The following is an 18,944-nucleotide window of genomic DNA, read 5'->3' as shown; positions in this document are numbered from 1 at the left end:
TAAATATATGTCCTGGTGTGTTAGAATGTGAGATAAATGCTGTGAAGAGGGGCACCTGGGTTCAGTTGGTTAAGTGTCTGCCTTTGGCTCAGGTGGTCCTGGGATTGAGCCCAGCCTCAGCTCCCTGCTCAGCGGGAAGTCTGCTTCTCCCTTTCCCCCTTCTCTTGCTCTCCCTCTCTTGCTCTCCCTCTCTCATGTGTGCACTCTAATAAATAACTAAAATCTTTTTTTTTTTTTTTTTAAATGCTGTGAATAAAAACAAACTAGGGAAGCCAGACAGGGAGTGCTGAGCCTGGGATGAGGGTTCCATATTAAACAGGGTGTTTGGAACAGGTGTCATTTGAGCCCTTCCGAAGCCAGATGGTGAGAGGAGCCAGTAAACTGCTTTGCTTCTCACCCAGCATGCCCCATGTAACACTTCCAAACATGCAGGTGATAAGCAAAATCCCTTTCTAGCAACCGACCCTAAAGCTGAGTTGCTCACTGGAGACAAATGGCCCCTGTAGCCTATCACGGAACCGCAGGATGACATCTAACAGACTTTCCTGCTCAAATGCAGACTGTAAGAGAGAATAAGAACAAAAAGGCAATTTTGGACGCTTTCTTCAAGTGCTTTGCTATTCACTCATGCATTTGTTTTCACACTGTATGCCAGCCCCTTGGAAGATCTTATCTGGAGCCCAACGCCTTGTCCACTTGGAAGATGCTAGCAAACGCAATGAGAAATTGGCCTGGGCAGGATCGGCAGCCTATCTTGCTGTCCAGTATCATTTCTCATCATCACCCCAGCGAGTTGTGTGCGCCATGTCTGGGTTATACCACGATGCATTTGCACGCGCATGCCCAATGCCTAGAGTGTCCTCCTCCGCCTTGTCCTCCTGAAAACTCATTCTTCAGACTTAGTTTGAGTCACTTTCTTTGGGTCATCACAGTCTGTAAAAGGTCTTACTTGTCTGCTACTCAAATGACCTGTCGCGTAAAGAAATGTTCTCTTGTCTCTCTGGAGAACAGTTAAGCCTCCATATATGGTCAAAATTCCAACAGGATTTGAATCAAATCTTCAAAAGGTCTGTAGTGATGGTCACAAATCCATGTCCTTGAGTCAATCGACTGATCAATCAAATAAATACTGTGTCCCTACTACTTGCAAAGCAGTGAGCCAACCAACTGTTTGTGTATGGAGATAGGGTAGTGTAAAAAATGAGTAAGTCTTGTTTAAGAAGATCCTACCTGTAGAGCCAGAACATGAATTCAAAGTGATATAAAGCAATTATTTATCCTGGATTGTAAAACGAATATACAGCTTTAATTCCTTAGAATTTATACTGTTATAACAATATAGTAAATAGGACACTCACTTGCTTAACACGCATGTGCAAGAAATAACATCTTTTCTGTAAGTGAATATTATTTTATTTTTGTATAGATAATAAATGCACATGGTAAAATGAACAGGATAAACAGGGAAAAGTATCTATCTCCATCTGGACCCCACCGGAACGCGTTTCCTAAACCTAATCTCGGTCCCTTTGGCACCTCCTTTCTCTCTGCTGACGTCGAGTCCAAGATCCTGGGGAGCAATGAGGGCTCTGTGCCACTAATGGTGAGCCAGCAACAGGTGAAATGCCCTCCATGCCGTCTGTTCTTGGGTTATCCCAGCGCAGGACACAGGTAAGGGCTGTAGCCGTGTCCTCCTGGTCCCCTTATGCCAACTTTTCCCGCCACTGCCCCCAACTCCCACCCCCACCCCCAATGGTGGCTCGCAGAAGAAGGTGTTCTATGACCTAGGTGGCCAGGAGGCTGTCAAGAAGCTGGTGGGGCCGGCACCTTCTCAGGCCACCTGCTGGGATGGGAAGGCACTTGAAACCTCTCAGCACTCTCCCCTATTCATCTGCCTTTCCTATGCCTCACTGGTGGGGAGGAGGAGGGCAAAGTTCTGCTCAGTTCCTAGAACTTCAGTCTACCGGGGAGTCCACTGGGTTTTTGACCTTCACCCCCAAACTATAGTGGAAGGAAATGGGCAAGGGCTCTTCTGGTGAGCCAGCAGCAACTAACTCCTCTTTCTCTCCTCTCTGAAGCCCCCACCCCCGCTTCTCTCTGCAATCTGGGAGGTTTCCTCGACTGGAGAATGGGGGTGGGGGGCGCAGCCGGGAGAACCACTTTCATTGTAACTGTGGTCTGTGCCAAAAGCTCTAGGCGCCCAGCCCCCACCCAGTTTGGGCTTTTGAAATTTAAATTCCCAGGGCCTTGCATCTCAAAGCCTGATCTTGGGAAAGTCCCCAAAGGCAATGCATGAAGCTGCTTTGAGGGAGGAAAGCAGGTCCTGAAGGGAAAACAAGATAAGAAAATTCAAGAAGTCCTCAGTCAAATTTAAGGTTTTGCGTGGCCTATAGTCTGGTGTGATAGTGTAACCTTCCAAATATACAGTTTAAAATAAAATAATCCCTAAAAATATTTATATTAGGTAGAGTAATTAATATGATTTATAAAATGTTCTCTTGGGCAGAAAAAACATTTTCTTGAAAAAGTATAAATGAAAAACACTTGATTCAAAGAGTTCTCTACCCACCCCAAAAGGAGTTCTTTCCCAAGTTACATTAATGCCCACAGGGCAAAACTTGGCAAGTTTTCTTGTCCATATAGACGAGGTTCCATTTAACAGCCAGGTTTAACAGCTGGCCAAGCATCCCATGGTCCTTTCTGTTTAAGCTACACTGGAATCTGGCAAAAATCATTTGTACACATTTGGCAAGCTACACAAGCCAGATTTTTCTGGTTCCAGTCTCTGACTTCTAGCCTCGGACAGAACCCGCCTTATCTCCTGTTAAAAAGAAACCACAAGTCCAAAATGGAGTCACTTAGGCCAGATCAAGTCACCAAACCAGAGCTTACAACTTAACCTAATTAGAGTTTTATTCTCCCCCACATATGTGGTCTTAACCAGTCAGGCATTCTCTGGTCAGCACAGGCACAAATGAGGTAACCTGTCACCGGGGCCTTCTCCATCCTCCTCCGCAGTGAAGATGAGGTAATCACCAAATAAGACCACCCTCCCTCCCTCTCAGGGAAGGTGACCTTGCCTGAAATAATCCTTTCTTTTCTTTTGTTAATTGTCTTGCCACTTTTCTATCAATAAAATCCTTCCATGCTGGTTGGATCTCCTCTCCACTTGCTAGGTGGGATGGGGCCTGATGCATGAATTGATTAATAAAGTCTATGAGATCTTTAAAAATGACTCGGTTGAATTTTTTATATTTAACACTCCATACCTCCTCCCCCCCTTCCCTCTCCTGCAGGCTCAGCTCTTGACTTTTTCTTTTTCTTTTTTTAAAAGATTTTATTTATTTATTTGACAGAGAGAAAGCATCAGTAGGCAGAGCAGAAGGCAGAGAGGGAGAGGAGAAAGCAGGCTCCCTGCTGAGTAGAGAGCCCAACGTGGGGCTCGATTCCAGGACCCTGAGATCATGACCTGAGCCGAAGGTAGAGGCTTAACCCACTGAGCCACCCAGGTGCCCCTCTTGACTTTTTCTTTGAGCCATGATTTTCATGCGAGGTCTTGGTCCCTCAGCTCTCATCCACTGCCCTGGGGCTAGTCCTCAAGCTACATGCTAAGATTCTTTCTTCCTGAGACAGTAATATACAATTTCCTCCAGATATATCCTGTTCTTCGGAGTCTTTTCCAAGTGTAGTCTATGCATTGGGTCAAATTCCTCATCCTACCACTTTTCAGCCCAGTGTATAAGGCTCTGCACAGCTTCAGGGACACGGTTTAAACCAGCAGTGATCTCAAGTGGTTTAATGGGGAAACATTCATTCATTCAACAAATACTTATCGAGGGCCAACAATATACCATGCACTGTTCTGGGTGCTAGGGATACAGCAGCGTACGGAAATGATGAAAAGTCCCTTCGTCCATGGAACATTCTAGCAGGGAGAGAGGGACCATATAGGCTTGCTTATTTCTTTATTGTCCCCATTTCAGTGATACACCAGTCACCAACTCAGAAAACAGAAATCTAAAAGAGCCTCTAGTTCCTCACCTTCCATTCAACTGGTCACCAACTTTCAATTCAACTCCTAAATCTTTCTCTTAATCCACCCTTTCTCTGTATTCCTACTACTGGCTTTAGTTTAGGCATGACAGAAATATTTACACACAAAAAGTGGCAACTGCCACAAATCAGGGTTCCCCCCATCCAGAGTCAGTCTTAAAGCATCTCCTAGCACATTATTGATTAAGCCCTTAAATGTCTTCCCCTTGGTCAGATACAGAGGATTTTCTTTTTAAAGATTTTTATTTATTTATTTGACAGACAGAGATCACAAGTAGGCAGAGAGGCAGGCAGAGAGAGAAGAGGAAGCAGGTTCCCTGCTGAGCAGAGAGCCCAATTTGGGGCTTGATCCCAGGACCCTGAGATCATGACCTGAGCAGAAGGCAGAGGTTTAACCCACTGAGCCACCCAGGCGCCCCGTGGGTTTTCTGTTCTCCACCCTTCCTCCCCATGGCACTCTCCCAGAAGTCAGTCTTCACACATCTGCTGCTAGGATGCCTACTAGGCTTCTAAGACATCCCCATGATCGTGTCTATCCTCTGCCTGAAACTCTTGCAGAGATCCTCACTCCTTTCAAAGCCTTGGTGTTGCACATAAAACATTCCTGATCTGGTTCTTCTTATCTCTCCAGCCTATATGTGATGTTACCTTTTGGTCTACCTACATACCAGCACTTTTTTTTTTTTAATTTGTTTTTTAAGATTTCATTTATTTATTTGTCAGAGAGTGAGCACAAGCAGGAGGAGGGGCAGGTAGAAGGAAAAGCAGGCTCCCTGCTGAGCCAGGAGCCTGAGACCAGACTCATCTGAGATCCGAGGACCCTGAGATCATCACCTGAGCCCAAGGCAGATGCTTAATCAACTGAGCCACTCAGGCGTCTCTAACTGCGTACCAGCCCTGGTATTTGTCTCCCACTCCTCTGTGCTTTTGTATAGGCTGTTCCATCTGCCTGGGATACATGGCTAATTCCCAGGCATCTCACAAGACTGTGAAGGCATGACATCTTGAGCTCCCTTTCCAAGCTCAAGGTGGTCAGATGCCTCTCAGTGTGCACTCACAGGAGCCTTTGCATAAGTCCCTCAGACACATAAACCACTGCATTGAGACTGGTTTCCTTTTTGTTGAGCTCTTGGTTAACCTGTGTGGGACTGTGACCCTCACTCCGATTGTGGACGAAAGAACTTTTTGTAGGTTCTTCCTTAGCTTTTTCCTTATCTTACTCGTAGATTACACAGTCTTCCTGGATGATCTAATCCATCCCTGACTTCCTTGGCTTTCTACCATCTGTGTGTTAATGATTCACCATTTATATCTCCAGCCCAGATCTCTTGGCTTAATAAGCATCTCTACCTGGATATGCTGCCTTAATATATTTAAAACAGAATTCAATTATCTTCTCCAAGCCTCCTCCTCCCAGGTTCTTGTGTCAGTGAATGGCATTACGAGGGGTCGGCAAACTCCAGCCAATAAGCCAGCTATGCCCACAGCTTAGGCAAGAATGAATCCTACATTTTTTAAAAAAAGAAAAAACAAAGCACAAAGAAGAATACAGAATACAGACCATATGTGGCCCACAATGCCTATAATATCTCCTATCTGCCCTATATACAGTTTGCCAACTCATGGGTATTCCCATTTGCCAAAGAACCTGGGTATCAATAATAGTATTAATTAATTAAATAATTAATAGTAATAATTAGCAGAAATTGACTTTACGCTTTTGAAACACTGGGTGTTGTATATATTTCACTTTATTCTCCTATCAACCTCTAACAATGCCTTAGGATACTTCTGTCTACATTTAACCAGAAACCCTGACGAGCAGGCTGAAATGGGAGTTTAGGGAGAGGGAAGATTCAGACACGTGTGATCAGTGGTTCAATTTTATCATCAGGGACCTAGATTTTTCCATCGTTCTGCTTTCTGGAGTTCAGGCAATATGGCAGCAGCTAAAGTCCGTTTCTCATATGGTCATGGATTTGGCTGTCTGGGGCACACAGGTAGCAACTGAGGCTACGTGTGTTCTCATGAACATCTGCTGAGAGCGGGAGAGACTCCTCAACCATGGAATCGGAGGACTTCCATAGGACTGAGCCAAACAGGATAACTTGCCCCACCACACTGTCTACTGTATAACCTTCTCCCTTACCCCAGATCCAAATAGTAACTGAGTCTTCAAAACAATCTCTTGAATTTATTTCTGTTCTTCACAACTTTATCCACCAGTCTGTAACAGCCTAGAAAGCGAGGACAACTGTCTTCGCTGCATGTCCAGCATCTGCCATCATAGTGAGTTATAGGAATGAATGAAGAAATTTCATGCATGTATCAGGTTATAGTAGAGGAAAGTGAGTTTCAGGGGGCCAAGTTCACACAGCTACCAAGATTTACTTTCGGTCTGTCTGACACGGAAGCTCATCTTGAATTACATACCATGGTCCCCTTCCTCTTGTTTTGTCCTTTTCCATTGGCTCTTTCTTCTTAGCCTTAAACTTGCTCAAATCTCTCCTTCCTAAAAATCCCTTTGGCCATGCTTTCCCTACAATCTGAATCTTCTCTGACCCTTCCCTTTATAAACAAGTTTCTTGGAAAAATGTCCACTTGCCTGGTCTTTACTTCCCCCTTTTCCATTCACACCCATTATGTCACTAAATCCATTTTGCAAATGTTACTGGGATCTTCCCAGCTCCATACCAAAGGGCAACCCTCCCATCTTTATTTCACTATACTCTGCAGCATTTGACTCCTCCTCTTCATCCCTCTTCTTCCCAGAATCCTCCCTGATTTCTTAGGTTAAGTTCTCTTAGGATTCCTTGTCTTGTAATGTCTCCCTGTCTTTGCAGAGGATGGCCCAGAATCCCCTCAGCTTCTATGGCCCCAGTTTCACCCAAGCTTCATGATATCTACTGTCTTTGTATATAGCCCACCGAACCACAACTATTTGTTTATCTTTTGTGACTATTACTGCCCTCCAAGACAATCTCCAAGTCTTAGTTGGAGACTTTTTTGTAGCCTGCAGAGAGCCTCTGGTGAAAGACACAGAATGGCTATCAGTAGCTTGCTGAATGAATTAATGAATGAATGAACACACCGACTTATCCAACAGCACATAGTCAGAAAATGGCAGAAATCAAATCAAGAGGGGCGCCTGGGTGGCTCAGAGGGTTAAGTCTGGCTTTTGGCTCAGGTCATGATCTCAGGGTCCTGGAATCAAGCCTCGCATCCCGCTCTCTGCTCAGTGGGGAGCCTGCATCCCCCGCCCCCACCTGCCTACTTGTGATCTCTCTCTCTCTGTCTCAAATAAATAAATAAAATCCAAAAAAAAAAAGAGAGAGAGAAAGAGAGAGAGAAATCAAATCAAGAGAGATCAGAGATTTCTCCAGGAGATGATACTGTTGAAAATGACAGTAAGGGGGCGCCTGGATGTGATCTCAGGGCCCTGGGATTGAGCACCAAGTCGGGCTCCCTGCTTCTCCCTCTTCCACTCCCTCTGCTGTGCTCCCTTTTTCACTGTGTCTCTTTCCATCAAATAAATAAACAGAATCTTAAAAAAAAAAAAAATGAAAGAAAAATAAGTTTCTTAGGTTTTAGAAGTCATCAATGTGTGGGATATAAACTCCATAAAGTTATACTTTGGAAGATACAAAATTCAAGTAACCTTTCCATTTATAGATTTATATTCACAAACATTTAGATTTACTTTGCATTAATTTACTTCTGTTTAAACAAAGCTTAGTATGTACACTCATTGCGCATTTACGTATTTCATTTAAAAGTCAAAAAGAATAGACTAGGGATACCAAGCAAGGGAAATCTAAGCAACTGAGAAATTCTTACTGTTAACGAAAATACCAGAAAAGCACTTTTCTATAAATGAGCAAACTATTTTCTGTTAAGTAAAATTAAGTACTTTAATCATACTTAAGCATATTAAATAATTTAAAAATTAAGACAGCAATTCAGCCACATCTTCTGATTTTACAGCCTAGGGAGCAATAGAGAAGGGGCGGGGGGAGTGTTACCAAATAATGACTGCCTGCTGCTTTTCTTCCTTTTGAAATGCTAAGTAAGGGCAAGTGCTGGGGAAATCAACGTGAGGAAAACGAGGACAGGATTCTCCTGCAGTGTCACTCAAATGGCCATAAAAGAGGAAAAGATTAAGCTCCACAAAAGGGCTAAAACTTTTGCAGACTGGACTCCAGCCTATCTCCAGTCAAAGTGGCAAGCACTCCCTCAAAAAAAGAGGTGATATATTAGAATTGTAAAATCGGGAGGTACTACAGTGAATAGGTCTATAATAGATTAACATTAACAATAGATTACCTCTTTAGGGAGTTACCCTATTTTATTCGCATTTAACTGCTATGAATTGCATAAGTGCATTGCATTTCTTTGTAAATAAGTTTTTCATACCAAAAAATAAAATGACATAAAACATAAAATATAATAAATAACCCGAGATTGCGGTGAGGTGACAAACTATACAGAGTTACTCTGGGGTAGGAGCCCATCTTTAAAAACCCATACTGTGTGCATAAAAAAGTATCTTCCTAGATTTACTAAAAATTACTGTGGATACATTTCTGAAGAAAAAATAAAAATAAGGAATCCTAAATGAATAAAGTTTACACTGAAACCATAAATATATTTCCTTTCCCCATCCCAATTCCCCAGATCTACAAAAAGTAAAATGGAAGAATTGAAATATATTCTCCATTGAGGAGGTAATCAACTAAGATCCAACTATTTTTTTCAGTAGAAAGCTTTAAAAATCTGCCAGTTAGGATGTCTCCACCTACTATAGATAACCCACCAAAAGCTGAGTCAGTTTCCCTGGAGAGTGTTTTCATTTATTCGGCTTTTAGCAACAATGGCCACACCTCTTTTTGAACAGTTTGCTGGCAACAACTCCCCATATTACTTTCTTAATAATATTAATTGTTTAAAGAGAACATTTTTAAAACATCAAAAAGCCCTTATGGTTTTTATAACAGTAATAAAGCTGATTGCAAACAGTTCCAATAATAACACAAAGCACAGTGGGTAAGTTAAAAAAAAAAAAAGACAAAATCTAAAATCTCATTTCCAGGTATTAAGCAGACTCTACAAACACAGATTAATCTGTGTGTGTGTGCCTGTGTGTATACGTATCAGTTTTACACAAATGGGATAATAGTGAACATGCTCATTTGTGAACTCTTCTTTTATTCTATGTCATAGACATCTATTCATGCAATATCTAAATATAACATCATTTCTAGTGGCTTCACAGTGTTCCCTTATACAGAAGTATTCATGATTTATTTAACCAATTTGCTACTGGAGGGCTTTTAGTTTGCTCCATCTTATTTTTGGTTATTATAAACAATGCTGTGATGAATATCCAGTTTACGTGCATTTCAAATGTGGGCAATTATCTCCTGAAGGTAAATTCCCTACGTGGAGTGGTAGGCTTGAGGACACACACACTGCGCTCACTTGGGCAGCACATATACTAAAATTGGAACGATACAGAGAAGACTAGCATGGCCCCTGAGCAAGGATGACATCCAAATTCGTGAAGCGTTCCATATTTTAAAAAAAAGAGAGAAAGAAAGAAAAGAACACACACACTACTTGACTAAATATTGCCAAACTGTCTTTGGGAAGCAAATCGGTAAGGACGAGGTTCAGTGGACTTCAAGAGAACACCCAACAAGATGGCTTACATAAGACAGAGGGTTATGTAGAAGATGAGGCAATTTTTGACACAGGGGACAAGGCACCTTCCATTTTGGTACTCCATCATCTTCAGAACTTGGCTGCTTCTGTATGGTGTGAGGGGGCTACTTAAATTCTAGCCATTGAATCTGCATTCCAGCCAGCAGGAAGAAGGAAGAGACAAGAAGGGTCCAACTCCCAATGGCTCTCGTGTGAAGTCACACTCTCCACTTCCAGTGACGTCCATTGGCCAGAATTTGGTCCTGTGGCTATATCTAGCTATAGGGCAGACTGGGAATGTAGTCTTTTTTCCTGGGAAGCCCTTATGTTCAGTTAAAAGTCAGGTGTTCTTTTACTGAGGACAAGGGAAAGTAGTAGATACTGGGGACAACCAACAGTTTCTGCCATAGGAAGGAGGAACCAATTCACACCCTTGTGAATATCGCACAACAGGCGCCATTTCCCAAGCCTTTACCAACCCTGTTACCCAACTGTTCCCACTGCCATTGTATTTTGTTAGTTACAAGGACAAATATTTAGTGTATTCTCAAATAGCCTGTGTAGTTCATGCTACTAGTATCAGTGATGTACACGGCCCCACCCTTTTGCCCCTCCCCACAAAAGTACAAAGAACACACAAATGTGGGGATATATGTGTTACTCTGCCTTGATTTGTGCTTCAATGTTAAAGCTCTGTCCTTAGCTGACTTCTCTCCTCCCTCCAGGTCATCTCATCCATAGCTTTAATGCTGCTGAGTCAAAATCTTTATTTTCATTCCTGATCTCCAGAGACTTAGCAAATGAGCCAGTTGATGACTGTGTATACCCATCTGGGTAATCTACTAGCACGTTAACAATCAACTACAAAAAAAATGGGTCCCATCATCTTGTCTTACGAACACTTCTTTCTGCATTCCTTACCTTGGTAGCACCAGCTGAGTCATTGTAGACTCTTAACTTTCTCTCATTAGAACATTGACTTCATGACCAAATTCTATTGATTTCACTTCCATAACAACTGCTAACATTCCCCTCATCTCCAGTGTGCTCTTGAGGATCAAGATCAAATCTCATGACTCTCTGCCTCCATGCTTGGACCAATCCAGGCTACCCTCAACATGGAAGCCAAAGGCTTCTTACTAAAATGCGAGGTGAATGTGATGGCTCTCTCTCACTCTCCCCCCACCCCCACAAAATCCTTTAAAGGCTCTCCATAGTCAAAATTCTTGGTATGGCACATGAGGTCTCCCAGCCAGTGACCTTTATCAGCATCGCCTTGCATTAACCCCCTGACAGTGCCCCACATTTCAATGTATCACTTGCAGTTCCACAATGCAGTGACTTTGCTAAAGAGGATCCCTCCTGCCTAGAATTCCTGGAGATCTATTCCTTTCTCTCTCTCTCTCTTTTTTAAGATTCAGATCCTATAGACACATCCATAAAACCTTTCCCGACCATACTCTCCGCCTTGTGGCCACTTCTTTGTTTTGTGCCATTTTTGTGTTCCATACTTCCTTCTAAAATATCACAGTTAAGAGGGTTAATATTTATTAACCCAACATATATTTACTTAATTCCCACTGTGTGCTCAGCATTAAACTAAGCACCAGATTCGGGAGCATGTGTAAGCTGAACACAGACCTTAGGCATTTGCAACTTTTAGTCTACACAGCTTATATTAGCAAAGCTACTTTCCATTCATCATCTTGGTTTGCTAGAAAAGAAATTACTTCTCTCTCCCATTAGTCTCCATGGGAGCCTAAGAAACTGATGTTGCCCTGCTGCTGATATCATGTCAAGAGATATTTTCTTCAGTGTCTTTTTGCTTACTCAAATACTCATTTATTTGTGCTTTTATGACTGCACGCTGTTGGCTGCCACTATCCAGAGTCACTTGGATGTTTAAGAAGGAAAAATTGGGGGACGCCTGGGTGGCTCAGTTGGTTGGACGACTGCTTTCAGCTCAGGTCATGATCCTGGAGTCCCGGGATCGAGTCCCGCATCGGGCTCCCAGCTCCACGGGGAGTCTGCTTCTCCCTCTGACCTTCTTCTCGCTCATGCTCTCTCTCACTGCCTCTCTCTCAAATAAATAAATAAAATCTTAAAAAAAAAAAAAGGAAAAATTGGGGGTAACCTTATTTGACCTATTATTTCTCAAGCTCTTTCCTCAAACTTAGTGCCTGACAAAGGCCCAGTTAAGGGGATTCCTGGCAGAGATGCAGATAGACCTAAGAACAGGATGAGTACGCAAAGATTGGGGTAAAGGGTGGCTGGGGTGTGTGCATTGGGGGGGCAGTGTAAGCAAAGGCTGAAGGACAGAAGTGATGAGATGATGTCTGTAGGAGGACAGGAGCCCCCTAAACAAGCTGTACAGGGTTAGCTCATAGCACGTCTCAGACACAGCAGGGCACTGAGATTTGGCCGCACCCACGTGGATCATATAGGACCCACGGAATGCAGTTCTAAGGCCTGAGTCACAGGCCTCTGCTTCCTTTCTCCCTCCTAGGGCTGCACTGCAAGCTTGCTCCTCCTGTGTTCCTTCTTTCCCTTTCAGATCTTCCCAATTCCCAGCTTCCTCTTTTACCATGTATCCAAAAGAGGAATAGATTTGAACTGAAAAATCTTACAGAGAAGATTTACAGAAGGCAATCCAGGTACACTCAGTTTTGCACAAAAAAGAAATCCCCGTTAGGGAGAAACCTATGATTTAGAGTAGAGTACTAGAATGCATTCCAGATAGATAAAAAGTGTCTGGGTGTATTACTCAGGACTGCCTGAGTCTCAAGAGACAGAAATTCAATCTGGAGAAGTTTAAATAAGAAAGCAGTTGTGTCGGGTTATATAACTTGGAAAGACAGTGGTGTGGCCAGCCTCAGGGATCCCACCCACGATGGGATCCAGGGGTGCAAAATGACAGCCTCAGATTATCAACGCTCTCCCTTTCCTTCTGTTTCTGATCCTCTCTGTTGTCGGCCTCATGATCTTCTATTGCAAGTGTGTGTCACTCATGCAAGTGGGGAGCCTGGCAGCTAGAAACTCCAAGTCTACATCACCCCGTTGGAGTATCCCCAAATAATAGAAACTAACTCTTTCTAATTGAGGGTGAAAAATCCCAGGGAATAATTGCATGGGGCCTGTCTGTCAAGTATGCACAGGTGTCCTGGAGGTGGGGGTGGGGGAACAGTTTGTGATGGGCCCGGCCTGGGTCCTGTGGCCATCCATCTGTTTGCCACTCAGTGGATTCCTCACAGGTGTGGAGGTAGAAATAGTGGGGAGGAGCAGTGGCTGAAATGAATTCTGGGCAGAAAAAAAAAAAAAATTGTGGCAAAGATCAGGAGACGCGTTAAGAGTGGAAAATGGGGCCGGATTGTACAGGTCAATATCCCATAAGTGAAACGGAGCACTAAATACTCCAAAAAGTCTGCGTGTGTGTATGTGGACAGCTGATTCTTGTTATGCACAGTACTTAGGTTCTAGAAAGTCCACTGCTGTTGCTGAATTAGTGAATCACTGCCCTATGGGAAAGACAAGGACAGTTCCTATGAGCCTCTGGTCACATTTTCATCAACTGATCAATACATAACCTTGTTTTATGTGTGCTTCTACTTAAAGACACTTTAATATATATTGTTGATTCATTAACACAGACCTCACAGCCAAAAGCACTACCACTCACGTTTGAAGGAAGCTTGTCTAACATATATTTTCTGCATCAGGCACATCGCGGCCTTCTTGCACTTAGGAACACTGGGCCGCCCTTCAGCACAAAGCTTGGGGCCAATTTAAATAGCGAAATCACCAAGAAAAAGCACAAAAATAAGAAAACCATGGCACTGAATGGACCACGAAATGCACCCTGGGTTGTTTACAGAATGAGAGCTGACACATGAAGGCAGGTGTTGCCCTATTCTGCCTCAGGTGGGATCATGCCAGTGACTGGACTCGGTTTCTCTCTCTGCTCTGCAGGGATCCAAGAATGACTACGGAAGTGTCAGGAGAACATCAATTTGGGGGTTATACAAATTTCAGTGAACAGGCAAATTCACAAATACGGGATCTATGAATAATGAGGATGGACTGCATTTTCCCCCTCAGTATTTAGGAAGAGTCCCCTGGCAGTGGGGGGCAGGTGGGAGGATGGCACTGGGTGCGGAGATCAAATGGGAGAAGCAGCAGAGCTGGTGGGAGGCACTGAAGGAGCAACGCGTAGGTAGTGACAGATGAACACGAGAGGAAGGGAGAACAAACTTGATTTCCAACCGGACATAAAGGGGTTGGGGGCGGAGGGCCACGTCAAGGAGGAGGGAGCACTCAGCAGCCTGAGTGTAGAAAAACAAAGAACCAAGTCTGGACCAGAATCTGATTTCAAGGGGCAGAATATGACTTCATTTTTTCCCCCACTAATTTATTTATTCATTTGTTTTTTCAAAAAGATTTTATTTATTTATTTGACAAAGAAATAGCACAAGTAAGTAGAGCGGCAGGTAGAGGGAGAGAGAGAAGCAGGCTCTCTGCCTGGCAGAGAGCCCAATGCAGGACTCGATCCCAGGATCCTCGCTGGAATCATGACCTGAGCTGAAGGCAGCAGCTTAACCAACTGGGCCACCCAGATGCCCCTTAACTTATTTATTTTAAAGCAGACTCCACACCCCATCTGGGGCTTGAACTCATGAACCCTGAGATTAAGTCACACACTCTCCCCATTGAGCCAGCCAGGCACCTGACTTCAGTTCTGTAATGATCCATTTGTTGGTCCTATCAGATGCTTTGTGTTCCTTCCTTCAGGGTGTTTAAAAAAGCATACTTCAACTGACTTAAAAATAGGGAACAAGTACTGTTCTAGTATTAAATGTCTCCACTTCCAATCAACCAACCAACCTCACTAATAGTAATAGTAATAAGAAACCACACATAGCACTTACTATATGCCAAGCATTGTTCTAGGCTCTTTATTTGCCCATTTATTTCTAACAGACTATGAGGTATCATTATTAGACCCATTTTTAGATGAACAAACTGAAGTAGAGGGTAGTAACTTGCCTCCAATCCAGCAGCTAGTAAATGGTGGAATCTGCTTATAGAATCCGTGTTTTTAACTACCATGTTATATTGGCGGTATCGATTATGGTTTCCTTATAAGTCTTTTACCACACTGCTGTCTCCCTGCCTCCCTCACCGCCGTGCCAATTCCCCCCACCTCCCTTCTATCCAACGTGTGGCTTTGTCAATGTTGTTCACTATTTAGAGAGATCTAAAATAGAACAGTAATAAACCATGCCCATCCTAATTGCTTTCTTCTTCTTTTTCTCTTAAAAAACCCCAACAACGATCTTTAGCTATCTAAACCTAGGTCAATCCATAGCTCACAAATTCCTATCAAGTTTCTTTTCTGCATAAGCCTAAACTAAACTCTTTTTTTTTTTTTTTTTACAGGCTCCCCGCTGAGCAGAGAGACCAGTGTGGGACTCGATGCCAGAACTCCGGGATCATGACCTGAGCTGAAGACAGACGCCTAACTGACTGAGCCACTCAGGTGCCCCCAAACTCTTCATTTTCTTAAAAAATACCAGTCTGCTAGTCTCTCTCAGAAGTTTTTTTTTTCTTTTTTTAGTTTTTTAAGTAATCTCTACCCCCAATGTGAGGCTCGAATCTATGACCCTGAGATCAGGCATCCCATGACCCACCAACTGAACCAGCTGGGTGCCCCACTTTTTCTTTTATAGTTGAAGTAGTAATAGGGATGCATGGGTGGCTCTGTCAGTTAAGCGATCGAGCATCTCTCTTAGGTTTTTGTTGTGATCCCAGGGTTCTGGGATGGAGTTCTTCATGGTGGGTGGGGCCCTGAACAAGGAGCTTGCTTCTCCCTCTGCCTGCTTCTCCCCCTGCTTGTTCTCTCTCTCTGACAAATAAAATCTTAAGAAAAAAGTAGTAATAATCTGGACTTTTAGGTACTAATAATTTTTTTGCCTTAATCAACTCATTCTCGACAACCTCATGTTTAAAGGAGTAATACTGGCAAACCATAAGTTACTCTTAACCACAGAGAGCAAACTGAGGGTTGCTGGAGGGAACTGGGTGGGGGATGGGCTAGATGGGTGATGGCCATCAAGGAGGGCACTTGTCATCAATTATATGTAAGTGGTGGATCGTTAAATTCCTGAAGTCAATATTATGCTGTATGTTAACTAACTTGAATTTAAATTAAAAAAATAAAGAAGTGATACTGCAGTTCTCATTGGAATACTATAATAATTAGTATTTATAAAACAACTGGAAAGTTGGGGCACCGGGGTGGCATGTCTGTCTGACTCTTGATCTCAGCTCAGGTCTTGATCTCAGGGTTTTGAGTTCAAGCTTTGCATTGGGCTCCACACTTAATAAAACAAAAACTAAACCAAAAAAACCCTGGAAAGTTATAAATGGAACTGTTAAACAAATGCAAGGGTTTTAATGTGGGATTGCCTAGAACATCAACACAAACATCTCTTTGTTTGCCAGCTTTAGTTTTGATTTTGCTTTGATTTCTCAAAAACAGCTGGATTTTAGCTGTGGAGAATGTGGGAGAGGTCGTGTTCAAGAAAGGTGGGAAGTTTGGGGCGCCTGGGTGGCTCAGTGGGTTAAGCCTCTGCTTTCAGCTCGGGTCATGATCTCAGGGTCCTGGGATCGAGTCCTGCATCGGGCTCTCTGCTCGGCGGGGAGCCTGCTTCCTCCTCTCTCTTTCTCTGCTTGCCTCTCTGCCTACTTGTGATCTCTCTCTGTCAAATAAATAAATAAAATCTTAAAAAAAAAAAAGGTGAGAAGTATTTAATTCAACAAACACATATTACTCTGTGGCAGCCCTCTTTATTCAGCACACACAACCTCATGCAGTTTTTGTGAAAAAGATCTTGGGAGATGTCCACAACAGCAGTCTGTCTAGGTTCAAGTACATAACCACAGTGTGCCCGCAAAGTTGCCAATGGGCCAAGACTCCTGAATGCTTCACATACTTACTCAAGTGCTTTTCTTTTCTTTTCTTTTCCTTTTTTCTTTTCTTTCTTTCTAAGATTTTATGTATTTATTTGTTGGAGAGAGAGAGAGCACAAGCAGGGGGAGTGGCAGGCAAAGCCAGCAGAGAGAGAAGCAGGCTCCCTGCTGAGCAAGGAGCCTGATGTGGGACTCGATCCCAGTACTCTGGGATCATGAACTGAGCCAAAGGCAGCCACTTAACCAACTGAGCCACCCAGGCATCCCAAATGCCTCTCGAGGCTACTGTTGTATATTTTTGTTTCTTGTCCTATAACGATAGCCATCATAACTTAAGAACCCAATACTTTTTTTTTTTTAAGATTTTATTTATTTATTTGACAGACAGAGATCATAAGTAGGCAGAGAGGCAGGCAGAGAGAGAGGGGGAAGCAGGCTCCCTGCTGAGCAGAGAGCCCGATGGGGGGCTTGATTCCAGGACCCTGGGATCATGACCTGAGCTGAAGGTAGATGCTCAACGACTGAGCCACCCAGGCACTGCAAGAACCCAAAACTTTTAATCTTGCCTTGCATATCCTTCTTATTTATGTTTGGAGAAGCTGAGCATTGCACTTCCTATCTCACCCACATCTCCCATCTCTGGGGCAGAAATTCCTTGAGCACACTTTTTTCTGCAGGTGACATCTGGCCTGCTACCCCTGCCACGGCAGATTGGGCCAGGGTGACCATCTGACCTGGACCAGTGAGGATGTTTTCAGTTTTAGGTGATGGAAAACCCTGTCAGCCTGGTTTGGGTGAAAAAGAGAAGCTGATTGGCTTACACAGCCGTAGGCCCAGGTGGTTCCAGAAGCTAAAAAGGAGGCCACAGAGACCGGATCTCTCTTTACCTCTTGGCTTCTTCTTCCTCTGTGTTGGCTGCATTTGCAGGCAGGTTGTCCCTGGTGGTGACAAGCTAGCAGTTCCTCGGTGAGGACAAGATGGCTGCTGGTAGCTCTAGGCTCCTGTCATTACAGCTCTGAGTCCAGGGGTAAAGGGAATGTTCCCTTCTTGACAGGTGTTTTTTTTTTTTTTTTTTTTAAGATTTATTTATTTGACAGAGAGAGAGATAGCAAGTAGGCAGAGAGGCAGGCAGAGAGAGAGGGAGAAGCAGGCTCCCTGCTGAGCAGAGAGCCCGATGGAGGGCTTGATCCCAGGACCCTGAAATCATGACTTGAGCCAAAGGCAGATGCCCAACCCACTGAGCCACCCAGGCGCCCCTCGACAGTTTTAACATCAAATTGGCTTCAGCTGGGTTGTCAGCCCGTTTCCCAATAACCAATGCTACTTGATGAGGTCAGGTTCAGCTTTTTGGTCTGTGTTCATATACAATGAATATGAGGTAGGGTGATTTCCTGGAGGAAAATCAGGGCACTATTACCACAAGAAGGGAGATAGACACTGGTGGCAAAACCATCAGCTCTTCACACAAGACCCGAGGACAGGCAGTATAGAGGATTGACTGTGGCCAAGGAGAAGGCCTGTTGGAAAAAACTCCCCAACTGGGACAAGTGGCTCAATAAAAACACGAGATCCTCTCTCTGGAGAAAACGGAACTAGATCCAGAACTGAGTAGCAGATAGGGGCAGCATAAGCAGGACACAGAGACTAGAGCCAAGGAGGGAGATGCAGGGGCTGAGTCCTGTGGTAGGGCAGCAGGTCAGCCCCGACGAGCTTCGCCGAGTGGAACCAGGCTAGTCCTGTGGCCCTTGGGACCTCCTACGCCCTCCAGTCTCTGAAGCACAGCTGAGCCGCCGAGATTCCTACTATCACTAAGTCCAGGTCTTCTCGTGACAAAGACCCACTCACATTAAGTGGGCTGAAGAACCCCAAGGACCTTACCAACATGTAATTCAGGAAAGGTCAAGAAAAACAAGAAGGAAAAGAGATAAAGGGACAGAATGTGGCATACGGTGGGAAGGCAGAGAGCACTACACGCTGTGCTCTGTGCTGGGCCAGGATGTGGTGGGGGGTGGCGGGTAAGTTGTCTCCCATCATCCTTTCTACCCCTTCCTTGCCCTGGAGGTTTATTTCTAAGCAGCCAGCTGGAGAGGCCCCTCACCTCACCCCCCCCCCATGGAAAATGTCCTGGGAGTCTTGAATACTTAGCTTCAAGGTCATACCTGGCTACCAGGGAGGTGGGATGTGCAATCTTTTAGCTAGGCAGCTTTAAGCACAACTAAAAGTTC

General features: G+C 44.0%; 1 protein-coding gene and 1 non-coding gene across 2 annotated transcripts in view; one reads left to right on the top strand and one right to left on the bottom strand.

Annotated features, from left to right (window-relative positions):
- Positions 1-18,944, bottom strand: part of FBXO36 (F-box protein 36) — an 85,111-nt gene that overhangs the window by 44,229 nt on the left and 21,938 nt on the right. The window lies entirely within an intron of this gene.
- Positions 9,524-9,630, top strand: LOC116867990. Its single transcript, XR_004382712.1, has one exon. It is a non-coding gene; the product is annotated as a U6 spliceosomal RNA (small nuclear RNA).

The sequence above is a fragment of the Lontra canadensis genome, unplaced genomic scaffold (genome assembly GCF_010015895.1).
Source record: "Lontra canadensis isolate GAN:19392208 unplaced genomic scaffold, GSC_riverotter_1.0 scaffold13, whole genome shotgun sequence".
Classification (NCBI taxonomy): domain Eukaryota; kingdom Metazoa; phylum Chordata; class Mammalia; order Carnivora; family Mustelidae; genus Lontra; species Lontra canadensis.
Note: the sequence above shows the minus strand (reverse complement) of the source record. Positions and strands in the feature narration are given on the sequence as shown.